The sequence below is a fragment of the Castor canadensis genome, chromosome 5, assembly GCF_047511655.1.
Source record: "Castor canadensis chromosome 5, mCasCan1.hap1v2, whole genome shotgun sequence".
In the NCBI taxonomy this organism is placed as follows: domain Eukaryota; kingdom Metazoa; phylum Chordata; class Mammalia; order Rodentia; family Castoridae; genus Castor; species Castor canadensis.
In genome coordinates, this window is record NC_133390.1 from 95802204 (window position 1) to 95815466 (window position 13263).

A 13263-nucleotide genomic window follows, 5' to 3' on the forward strand; every position below is an offset into this window, starting at 1 on the left:
ATTGCACCTCCTAGACCTTAAAAATGTTACAGTTTTTAAGTGACATTTTAGGTACTAAAGGGCAGATTCTCACCAACTACAGCCTCTCTCTTTTAAGTAAACAGAACATTTTGATTATAAATGACTTGCAATCAGTAAATATAAAAAGGCTAATTGGAGGAATGTTTTGAAAAGGAGCATGGGAAAGAAGACATATTTAGGAGGAAGAATCTTTTTTTTCATACTTTCTTGGGTGAGAAAAAGCATACCCAGACAGGCTTGTAATAAGAAGAATCCCCTTGTTTGAGGACAAATGATCTAACATGATGTATCACCCAGTTATAGGAAGAGACATTGGCTCAGAAAGTTACCTTTTTCCATTTTAAACAATTTAACTCATTTTGTATTTGAAATGAACTTCTTTTGCTATAAGTAATATGGTACAATTTTTCTTCATACAGTTTACTCAGAATAAATGTCTTAATGATACCTCTAATCTGCAGAGGTCCTAAGCCAAAACCTTGGACACAGAATAAGTTGTGCTTTTTCAATAAGCATCTTCCATTCTTTTCTACAAGAGTATTTCTTGGTGTGTGTTTACTTTCAGAAAAATCTAAAATAGCCAATTGCCTCTGTTATGTGTCTCAATCCTCATTTTTTTTTCTTTTTTATTTGAGCAATGCTTTGTTCCCTCTTCTCTATTTATTCCTGTCCCAATCTCTTTCAAGGAACATCTTCTTCACTACACCATCCCTTCTTCATCAGCTCTGGTGGTTACTATCTGTACTTCTAAAATTCTACTAATTATACAATCATAGTAATTTACATATAAAATACTTGTTGCTAATATGCATTGCACTGTCCTGTCTGTAAAATTAATGCATAAAAGTATTACACAAAGATCAGGATGTTTAGTCTAAGCTCCACCATTGTAGAAACCAAGTAAGTCATTTTACTTTGGTTCTCTGTTCTGTTGCATTTAAACTAAGGAAGTTTGCCTAAAGTTGTTAAACAAAAAATGCAATGGACCTTTTGCCTTTTCAGCTGGAAAGATCATTGAAAATTTATTGAAATTTTTAGAAATTAATTATTCCATTTTACAATGTGTTTTATAGATCACCTAAGGTCAAAACATGTGATTTTTTTCTTTTTAGTCATAAAAAAGTGATTGCAATATGAACATACTCTTAAAACCCTATTTAATGGTCTGACTGTAATCAATTAATTAATCCTCCCCATCTTAAAAACCAGTGTCTTCAATATCTTCCTTATGGACAAAATGAGCCAAAGTAAAGGAATATAATTAATAAGTCAATAAAAACTCACCTGAGGCAATATTATATCTGTATCGTGTGTTTTTAATACTTTGATTATAATGAAAGGGTACTTTAAGAATATCTAGTTTAAATAAAAATTAAAAAGGGTTTTCTTCATGCTTGGAAATCAACTCACTTTTTCAGCAAAGGCAGATAGACAAGAGGCAACAGTGTTTTCCTGTGTGGTGACTGCAGCTACAATGAGAAAAAGGAGTGAGGCACACATCTGGAGAGCTTGTTAATTCATCAGAAAGTAAGTGCAGAGATTTTGGGCCACTTAAAAGCAGTGGCAATTTTCAAAACACAATACAGGAAAGAAACACTGTTGTCTGAGGAACTGCACAGTAAGAACTGTCAAGGTATATCCACAAATAGTAGCATCTGACGGATCTAACCTTAGACTCCTCTTCCTTTTATTCTTTTTTTTTTTTAAATCAGTGGTATGTGGTTGGGTAATGATAACATTTTTAAAAAGGGAAACTTCATTTTTACCTGCCAATTTTCTCTTGCTTTTTACTGATGACTCTCTTTTTAAGCAGAACATTTATACATAGTGATAATTAGTTCCTTGTGTAACTTCTCTTTGTTCTTCATGGAAAATACATTCCTTCTTGCTTCTTCCCACTTTTCCATCTTTTATTTGACTTTGATTTATTCAGTAAACTTTCTAATTCAATATGTTTAAGGAGACACATTCCTAAACCTAACTCTTCTGTTGAACTGTTCACACTGCTTACAGTTGTTTTCAAGAACAAAGAACATTTGCAGGGATAAGCCTTCAAAATATCTTAAAACTATACAACAGACAATGCATATTAAAGTTATATAACATATGTATAAGCTTATCAATTTAAAGGGACATCTCCCCACTCTTATATCTTTTATAAAATGTCAGCTTAAAAGATGTAATTAATATATTGTCATCATGAATATTTATTACTATCTTTACCCCAAACAGCTTTTAAAGCCAGAAAACATATTTAATTTTAATTAGTTCAATCATGCATTTTAAATGCTAAAACCAAGTCCTAGATAGGTGAAAGGAACTAGAAGATGTGACAGATAGAAGAGTTGGCTTTACAAACACGTTTCATGCTTCCTGGAGTATTTTTTGTTTGTTTATTTGATTGGTTGGTTGACTGAGGCTCTTTTTTTTATCCTATTGGAAAACTAGCTACCAAACTAGTTACATTTTATATATTGTATAATTAGAGGATAAATAAGGAGTAAAAGAGACATAATTAGATTCAAATCATCCTAAGAATTATGTAGTAATCTCTCTTATCCAAATGTTTGGAGATTAGTTAAGTAACTTGGTTAACTAAATATCATTATTGCATTGTCGTGTTTTAAAATGAGGATATGTACTTCATTAAAGTTGCTATATTTCATTGAGTCTGACACACTCTTTAAAAACTAACATCTTTGAGATTAGGATGTGTTTTACAACTCCATATGGCCAAGTATTGGGGAAGATCTGGTCATCCTGGACTACATACGTGAAAACTGCTTGTGTTCCACTTCACATGACCTGACAACCACTACTCCCAGCATTTTAGGGGAATTCAAGGAAGGACTACAAACCCTGGTTGTCATCTGAAAATCTCCCAATGTCACATTTTAGTAAAATCAATAAAACATCTCGGCAAACCTTTCAGGAGGTACCAGCTGCATAGAATGAAATCCTAGGGATAATCATGGAGTCTTCTTTAGAAATGGTGCATGACAACTCACAGAGTCTATTGTGTGGGAAAACATGGATATGGATGATTCTAAGTCAAAAGTGACTCAGAAGAATCAGATTCTAAATATGATGGCCTTTTTCAAATTTCTTTCTTTTTTTTGTTTTGATGATACTGGGATCAAACTCAGGGCCTTACACTTCAGCCTTTTGCTTTTAGTTTGTTTTTCACATATGCTCTTCCACTTTTGCCTATGCTGGCCTAGGACCACAGTTCTCCTACCTCTGCCTCCCAAGTAGCTGAGATTACAGGCATGAAGCACAAAGCTTGGACCAAAGTTTTTGGATTCTTAAACCAAAGAATTTTGATAATATTACACTTTTCCACATGAGAATGATATATGATAAAAAAAATCTGTATCTATTTAAGTCCAAAATTGCTGTTCACAAAAGTACAGCATAGGAAAATCTAAGTGGCAGGAAAGCATCGAGTATATGGAAAATAATGCATCCTTTAATCAGTGCTCCTTAGTTTTGATGAAATTTGGTACATTATTTGATATATTAAATATACCTAAACATTTCATTCCCTTGGAAAACACTTCAGCAACTTGCAGAACCTTAGGTTCAGTGCTATTAACAAGAATTATTTTGCATGCTTTATGGAGGTGCAAAGTGCTACACAGGTCCAGATGAGAGAAGGTCAGGTCAGTGCTTAGAAAACATACACTTCTGATGTTCATCATGCAGGAGTGCCCACTCACATGGATTTATTTGAAACTCAATCTCACTCTGCTTCCACTTTTAATCACACTTCCCATTCAAATAAAAAAGAAAAGCTCCTTTTCCTGACCCTAACCACAGACAGAATGACTAATTATCATCTTGAGTTTGATTCTTCCCTTAGAGGCAAGAAGCTCACTTCAGAAGTAATTGCTAAGGAGTTAACAGCTCTAGGCGTTAGGCAGGGAACCTGGAAATGGAACACTAGCAATGGAATGATGATATGCTCCGAAAAACATTCAAACATGCAGAAGATAAGCCCAGAAGATAGTGAAAATCCATCACAAACTTTGCTTTGGAACAAAGAGAAATATCAAACCCAGTTTTTTCCTAGTTCATTGTTCTTTCACATAGTAGTTCCAGTGGTAAGGCATATTCTCTGTCATACTGGAGAGAGAGTCATTTGGTAGGAATGAGGGTATTGAAATTCCAAGACTAGAAGGAAAAAAGTTGAAAAACAACTGGTACATGATCATAGAGCAAAATAACTTATCCAAAATAATTTATACTTCCACCAATACCATCTTAGTTTTCACCTGCTAGCAAACTACATGTGTTCCATCAAAGTGAATCAAGCACCACTGGTATCTCCTTTCCCTGAAGACCTATTGTGCCATATCACACCCATTGCCCCTCTCATATCATAAATCCAGCATTCTGTTGCATATAACATCATAGAACTTCCAAACATATGTTCATTTGGGAGAACAACATTTACTGAGTGATAAGTGACAGCATCCATTTGTATGTACTTGTAGTTATTATATTATTCCCCCTTCCAAAAATAATTTGAAGCAGCTTAAGAAAAAAAAACTCCAAAACAATCAAATCTTAAAACAAAGTTAAGGTTTAAAAATGTATTTACAGGGTTAAAAGGGAATGGATAAAAATCTCTCTTTCAAGTAAGCATAATATTGGCTCTGAGTTTCCATGAAATCAGGCTAAAGAACAGAATAAAGCTTTCCTTGTTTAAAAAAGAAAAAGACTTACAACATCTAATGTGATGCTCACTGATACATACGCTAAAAATTAGACCCATCCCCTGGACCTTACAATGGTCTTAAGCAAACATTACCAACAGCAGAGAGGAAATTTTTATTTGGGCTAAGCAGATATCAAGTCTTTCTCCATGAGAGTAACTGGCCAAAGAATTTAATCATGTCTCAAACTCTTCCTAAGTCATGATGGCAGGGTTTAGTGAAGAACATAGATAAGGTCATTGTGATCTATTTGATAAGGAGAACACACTCTCATTTAACTAGGTTTATATTGCATGATACAGATATATAAGTTGAAAAGGTAAGGTTTTGATTTATACATACAATATAGCATAATTTAGTGTTTGTAATCTTCCTATCCAGAACACATTTCAATATTTTCTAACTCTCCACATAATATTTTTAAAACTTCATCTCAGAAAGAGATGGCACATGCCTATAATCCCAGATACTTGGGAGGTAAATGCTATGTCCGGGCAAAAAGTTAGCAAGATCCTGTCTCAACAAACAAGTAGGACATGGTGATACATGCCTGTAATTCCCGCTACACAGGAGGCATAGTAAGAGGATCACAGTCTGAAGTCAGCCCCAGCCCAGACAAAAAAAAAAAAAAAAGGTGAGATTTTTATCCAAAAAGTAACTAAAGAAAAAAGGAGGGCCAAGGTTATGGCTCAAGTGGTAAAGCACTTGCCTAGCTCATCTGAGGCTCTGAGTTGAAACTCCAGTATCACAAAAAAAGAAGAAGAAACTTCACTATCACAAAAACATGCATTCTACATCAGAAGCATACAACTTGAATATCATTTATATCCATGGATCCAAAGATCACTTAATTATTTTTGTGCATTTGATTTTAATATAGGCATTCTAAATTGTAAGAGACTTGAGAAAAGCAAGCAGAATCCTTGTGGAACACCCTGTTAGTTGCCCTAGTTACAGTTCTGGCCTCCTTCCTCCCACTTAACAGAGCTCAGTTTTAAGTGTGCCATTGTCACATCCCTCACAAGGAAAATAGACCTGTCCTCCAGCACCCAAGGAATGAACCAAGATTGATCATGCCCGTGATAATGCAAAGTTTCATTTCCTTGCCAAGTTATTAGGTAAGTGGGATGTGGCATGGTTTTGCCCACCGGGCATAAGGGAAGTCTGCTGAAATGCACCTGGAAAAAGTTTCCTTCTTAATAAAAAGAGACATTTCCATTGAAAGACCATTGCTTTTCCATTTTTGCTTTGTATGGGGCTGTGTAAAGAGGTGGTGTTTGGCTCTGTGATGGATGGCCATGTTGTTTATCTGTTCCCAAGGTGGGGAATCAAGAGAATTACAATGAAGCTGACATCCTTGAGCTGCTGGGTAAGCCAAACCTGGATTGGCACACCTACAGAATCATTTTATATGAGACATCAAAAGTCTTATTTCTTAAAGCTTTTAATTGGGTACCCTGTTGTTGTTGTTGCTTTGGTTTGGTTTTATTTCAGTGCTGGAGATTGAACCCAGGACCTCACACATGCTAGGCAAGTGCTCTATGACCTAGCTACTTCCCCAGCTCCTTAATTGGTAATCTAGTACTTCCAGGCAAAAGCTGCCTAAAAAATACCATATCATATATTTTTTCTACATTGTATTTATAAATTCTAAATATATTCTATACTTCTACACTGTATACAGAACTGAGCAAAAATTGGCATCCAACAAACTTATAGAGAATGAAAATCAAAGGGCAAGAAGAAAGAAATCAATCAGACAAGATGATTGTTCATTCATAGCAATGTTGATATATCTTTGTAAGGTAGAATTGTTCCCAATAATGGTATCCACAGTGGGTACTTATTCCTACACTGAGGAAAATAATTGGGCAACCTAACTTAAAGTTACTCTAGTCCAGCCTCATGTATCTGTACAAGATTGAACCTAATGCCATCATTAGCCTGTGATAACTTTCTAAATATAACCACTAGAAAAAAGTATTAAACTATAGATCTGCACTTTTATCTACTTTGACATTTTCCACGTAATTTACCACTATCTAATTTGTAAGTATGAATAGCAAACTTTATTGCTTTAGTCAATAGACTGGAGGAGATGGGGTATGAGGTCTGAAAAGGAAATGTTAGGAAGAGGAAGCTGCCTTCAGTCTGCCCTCTTATTTTCTAAGTATTACCATGGCTAGTTCATCAACATCTATCATGTAAAAAAAAGTATATTTACAATCTTTTAAGGCTCTTTACCTTGTCTTCACTTTTCTCCTCTGAAGTCTATAGATGAATTTTACATATTCATTCACTCTATTATAGTTGCAAGCAGTACTAGTTTTCAACCCCAAATCCATGTCCTTCTTTCCCATAGATTATTTTTGGGGTAGCAAAATGCTACACTAAGGTATGCATGTCCCAACCTTTTAGGTACCTAGGAATGGCCATCTGACATGGTTCTAGAGGTAATTCAAGAATGGAAGTCTATGGGAAGAATGTTCACACCACACAAAAGGCACAATACTCAAAGAGAAGACTTGCTTGGTCCCTTTTCCTGCTCCTCTCCCTCCTCCTCCTTTTTAAAATCCCCTACAGAGTCCTCTACCATATATTAAATAAAGAACAGATATCAGAACTACTACTGTAATGCAAAAAAAAAGAGGGAATAGGAAAGAGAAAATATTCCTTCCTACTCTACAGCAATGGTTCTCGACCTGGTCCAGTTTTTCCTCTCAGGGACATTTAGCAATGTCTGGAGACATTTTTGGTTGTCATGACAGTGTGGATGGGGTGCATTACTGGCATCATGCTACAAATCATTCTACAAAGTATAGGATCCTCCTCCACAACAAAGAAAAACACTTATCCAGCCCAAAATGCAATAGTACCAAAACTTTGAAGTTCTGGGCTAGAGGACCCTGTTATCTTTGTCTCTACCACTTTTGGGGGGACTAGAAAGTACATGTGAGTTTGGAGGAACAGTAGCAATCTTATGACCATGAGAATAAAGTACCAAGATGATAGAAGAAGCCTGACTCCTTGATTAAATGCTTAAGCAACTGTCTTCTCCTCTTACTATATGAGATATGTAAACCTTCATTTGCTTAATCTACTATTAGTCAGGTTGTCTGTTACTTCATAGCCAAATACATTTGTAAATAATACAAGTATTATTTGTTTATGGTCTATATTCTGTTCCGACATGGGGATAAGCATTATGACTGAGATGAAAAGCAAGGTATGATTTCTGACTTCTGGGAAGTCACCATCCAGTAAGAAAGCCAACATCAGGAATGTAAGAGGTAGACTACTTCTGATATGAATAAGGTGTGCTGGGAGGTCAGAGGCAGGCAGCCAGTGGAGGGCAGAGAACTCTAAGGAACTAAAATGCTTTCCTGTCCTGGTTGGTGTGTGTGCAGGGAGCGAGATGATGAAGAGAAGTTAACGAAGGCAGAGCAAAGAAGCCTAACATATATGGTATTTGGTAAAATAGTAAAAGTCTTACAATGGACGAAAGAATATATTGGGAAGAGTGCCAAGTGGAGAGTATTTTCATGTAAAAATTGTGAAACAGTTGAATGCCATTAGATTCTGGACATTGGCAGAGGAGCTATGAAGAACAATTGGCCATTGTCCATAAAGGAGCTGAAAGATCAGACCTGCCTTTTTGTGGAAAAAATGTCTGGTGCTTTTGGGTGATTCCACTTATAAATAATAACTAATGTATAACTGAGGAATCTTGTCTTCCTATTTGTAATCTAACAGGATGGAAACAGGCTTCCAACTTCACTTGAAAAAAACACTTTAAAGCATGGAAAAGTATATTGTTAAATTGTTGCAGTTTCTAATCTTTCTGTTAATTCCAACTGGGTTTTGTTTACAAAAAACAGTATTTGTGTTAGGCAATTTGTGAAATAATTCCTTAGTGAAAAAATTTTCAAAAAACTTCTAGAGATCAACCATTGCTATGCTTTGCTAAAAATATTTTTTAAAAAACGGTTTCAACACCTGGGAGCCCAGAAAAATATATATCAATCATGTCTTCATTTATATTACTACTGTCATGAAAAGTTGTCAAAACATCAAAATTTACATGGAAACTTTTTTTTAAACTCTTAGATTTTTACCTGTATTCTCTAGTTCTAGCTAGTTCATTATCCTATTAAAAAACTAAAAAGCTAATTTTAAGGAAAGTTAAAGGAAGATGTAGATCTTGCCACAGGATAGCCATGTGAAAATACAAAACATGGAGTAAAATATGAGAAATTCAGAGCTGGAGAGACTTTAGAGAATAATTTAAGGGATCATCCTGCCATGTACAGGGCCCTAAGGCCTCCAGAACCTCCCACAGGGAGCAAAGGGACACAGGAGCCTACCTTCTGTTAGTGTGCACTCCACCCTCGACTTCAACACAGTTCCAATAGTTATATCTGAAAATGTGAAAACTAAATATAAATCGAAACTTTCCCAAAATTAAAGTCCACTGAGAGAATAAAGACTGACAGAAAGTACTTTTTTAGGAGGGAGGGCAAGGGAAGGGAGGGAATGAAATGGGAAGGAGGGCGCTAGAGAGGCTTTTCTTACCCCTCACCCCAGGAACTATGGCACAATCTGCTGAAAGACTGATTCCCTGGGTTTCTGTTTATGCTAAGAGGATTGGAAAGACTAACTGTAGAACAGCAGGCTTACAGAAAACAGTTACTTCTTTTAATCAAACCATGTAATCAGAAGGTCTGAGTAATGATTAACTTCTACTTTCTCTGCTAATCACTCAATCACTAGGCAGTACAAGTAGACTTAGATTCATTCTTTGCCAAGGGCACGGTAAACTTAATGTTTTCGTACTTTACTTTTAATATTTTAAACACATGCATGGCCCTTGCTTCTGAACTCATTAAAAAAAACTGGTATTCTGCTAGGTTACAATGGCTGGTCATATTACTGAGACATTTTATAGGGTTTGCACTCAAACGTAGATACGCACACCTTTTCTCAGTGGTGTTTTTATGTCTATGATCCTTCTGACAGTTGAGTACAATTAGTTTTTGAGGACTGCAGTAAGACATTGTAATCTTACATACAGCATAAGAACACTATTTAAGAAAAAAAGTCCACTATAGTTTTAGTATAAAAATAGGGGAAGTTATTATATCAACTAGTTATGAGAATGCAGAGTGATACACACACAGTTAACTATCTAAATTCACATATCCCAAGACCTACATGTATCACTATGGTCCTGAAAATCCAAGAAGAAATAATACCTTTATGGAGCTAGCTGATAATTGTGATAATCACAAGTGAAACAAAATGTGGGACACATAATTCCCCTCATTTCTATATAACACGCTATAACAACCTCTTCTGGAATAAATTATTCTCGACTCCAAATCTCAATGTAAATAATTTTAAATTCACTGCAGATGTGTTTTTTTTTTTTTCTTTTTTCCATTTCTACTCACAAGGCATTGTGCTGAGGCGGGCAGGAGTCAGTGAAGAACGGTTTAAATGTTTGAACTACCTTCTCTTCCCAGGAGCGTTTATTGCCCAATAATGCATAATATATTAGTTGCTCCTGGCGGGGGATCTAGAAAGTGACATCTTGACTTGAACCACGCAGATCAGAAAACCACTTCGCAGAAAACGTTGTGAGGAAGAAGAGCAACTTTCTTATTCCTGTCAAACTAAGAGGTGGAACGAACCCCAGAACTCGCCCGAGGGCCTGGAGAGAACAGGAAGCCAAAGCAGCTCCTCTGCGCTCCCTGCACCGAAGGTTCAGCAAAGGGTTTTCTTCGGGAGGCATTGTTCCTCCATCTGCTCAGCCTCGGGCTTTCGCCAGCCAGCCCTCCCCGCGCTCTCGGACTCTGGTCTGTATCTCTTTGGTGCCTCTCGGCCGATTGCCCTGCTCGTGGTCCAGGCGGTCCCTGGGCACAGCTCTCGGGTGAAAAGCTGCAGTGACTGGGGCGCCGCTCTAAGGATGTGGAGACGACTACACTCGTCCGCCCGCGCTTGGGCAGTGCGCGCGTCCCTCGCTCGCTCGCCTGCTCTCTCTGCTCGCGTCTCTCCGGGTCTCTCTCTCCCGCTCCCACGGGCTCTCCCGGTCTCTTCCCACCCACTCCGGCTCTCCTTTCCAGCCGCGCCTCCCCACGCCGGCTCAGCCGCGCGGCGCGCTCTCGGCGCAGCCGCCGGGTCCTCGACGCACACCGGGCGCCCCCCGCCCGCAGCTTGCAGGCCGGTACGTGGGATGAGAGGGTCAGCCCTCCGCGGGGAAGAGCGGCTGAGGGAGCCGGGGTGTCGCCGGGCGAGCGGGGGCGGGGAGGACCACAGATGCATCTGCTCTGAAAGCGCCCCACAAGAAAGCACCGAGGGGGCCCGAGTGCAGAGGGGAGAGAACCCCGCCCCCCCTCCCCGGCAGGGGAGGCAAAGCTGCCAATTTACGCACTGGCAACGGAGGGGGAAGGAGGGTGGACGGAGAGAAGGAAAAGAAAAAAAAAAAAAAAAGAGGGAGAGAGAAAGAAGATCCCATCTCTCCCCCAAAAGGTCGGGTCTGAAAACGTGCCTGCCGAATGCGGAGTTAAACAAGGATTGGCCCTTATGGAAAGGGTGGATATAAAAAAGGAATTAAGTGTCTGTAGGTTTTCCTACACCAGATTTAGCTTCATCCCTCTCAACTCTGGTAAATTACCCTCCAGCTGAAATGAACGGGCTTTCTGCAGAAGCGGAAGCTGAATGTCCTCCACTGGAGACTCCTCCGGAGGTCGGTTTGTTTGTAGGGTTCCCCCCATCCCTCTGTTTCTCTCTTTCTTTAATGAAAAGAAGCATTTGGGAGTTTCCATAAACCCCAGTACTGAAGAAACCACCCAGTTCATTAAAGTTCATTATCTTTATTGCTTTTATTTTCGTCGGAGGATAGTGGTGAGGAGTTGGCACCAAGAGATGTTTAAAACAGTTCTCAAGGTAGCATTATTTTTAAGGGCAAAATCCATTGCTTAAAAACCGCTAAAAGGGGGGATTGGGAAACTCAGTTACTCATCTGGGCAGAAAGAGACGCATTAAAACTCCTGACAGAGGATTACACCTGCAGCACCATCACCCCCCTCCCTTAACCTCATGGAATTGAAAAAAGGTTGCGCGAACCGAAGAGAGAACGGGGCAGGGTTGGTGGGAGGTGGGAAAGGCGAGGGAGAGACAGGGAGTCGGAAGTTCTTGGCAATTCCCGGGATTGAAATAAACGCCGGGCTCAGTGGACGCAGGAAGCTCCCTTACCTTTCTCTCTAAGCCCCGTTTGCACCTGATCTGCAACCATAAATACTTCGTGGTGCTTAGTGTGCAGCCAAACGATGGCCGAATGTTAAACAATTCTTCACGCCCCCTCCCCTTTTTAAAGAACAGGCTCAAAAGAATGTTAATACTGTTCTCGTAATCCATCCGCTCCAAAACATTGCTCTTTGTCGGGAAGAGAGACGAAAACCAGGCGTTTGTGCACTCGTATATGTATTTATATACGATTCGGTAGATACATAAACATATATACGTTTTCTGCATGTAAATCCAAAAGAAGAGCACCACAGATGCGGGAGGGGACAGGGACGAGCAAAACTTGGCAGACCCAATGTATCCAAAGATTTCGTACCAGGAAGGAGCCACCTGCTTCAATATGCAGAATTCCCGAGAAGATTTAAAGGGAGAAGGAAAAAAATTAAAATAAAATACGCAAAACACACACTTGAAACTGGAAGACGCCTAAGAAGCGTGGAAATGGAGAAGATAAGATCTCTCGGGGGTACAGATCCATCAGCTAAGTGAGCAATCACCTCCAAAAATCCTAGGCGGGGAGGTGGCTGCAGACGCGTCCCCAGCTTGGATCCCCGCCGCCGCCGCCGCCGCTGCTACCTGTAGACACGCACACACACGCGCGCACACACAGCAACCTCCCCTCTCCTCTCTTCTCCTCTCTCTCTTTCTCTCTCTTTCTCTCCTCTCTCTCTCTCTCTCCCCCCCTCCCCCGCCCTTTCTGTGGTGTTGCGGGGTGCAAGAGTCTGAATCAAACTAGACCCATCCTCCAGACCCACTCCTGCCGGCGCAGAACCACGATCCCCTCCCCCGCCTACTCCTCCCGGCCGGGTTTATTGCCCAGCATCCCCTCCCCAGGGTCTGGCTGGAGCTGTGATGGTGGTGGGAATGGGTTTCGGGGCGCTGGTCTGGCGGTGGCCGACGTGGTGCTGGCGGCGATCCCTCCCTTTACAAGTTCCGCCCCCTCCCTCCCGCCTTGGATCCAGGCTCGCTCCTCCCGTGGCAGCGGAACAGCCTCGGCCCGCAGCAGCGCCCGCAGCGCCCGCGGCGGCAGGAGGGGTGCAGGGCCCCGGGCGTTAGTGTGACGTTCACCAAACCCCTCCGAGGAGCTTGAGAGTGAATTGGCACCGCCGGAACCGCGAGGCCTCGCACGCAGTCAGCTTCTCTGTTCCCGGCGTCATTATGCTCCCCTTCCAGGCGTTTTCGTCTTGGTGACAGAGATCGCGGAGCTGGAAGCAACAGC

At 40.1% G+C, this 13263-nt stretch overlaps 1 protein-coding gene across 5 annotated transcripts in view; it reads right to left on the minus strand.

Annotated features, from left to right (window-relative positions):
* Nlgn1 (neuroligin 1) overlaps positions 1-12613 on the minus strand; it is an 841293-nt gene extending 828680 nt beyond the window's left edge. For 4 of the 5 annotated variants that reach the window (XM_074073745.1, XM_074073747.1, XM_074073749.1 and 1 more), the window contains exon 1: positions 10190-10396. The gene's annotated coding sequence lies outside the window, so the exon portion shown is untranslated. Of the gene's footprint in view, positions 1-10189; positions 10397-11993 lie in introns of those variants that run through there. The other variant, XM_074073748.1, reaches the window with a different exon arrangement.
* Positions 12614-13263: the final 650 nt, after the last annotated feature.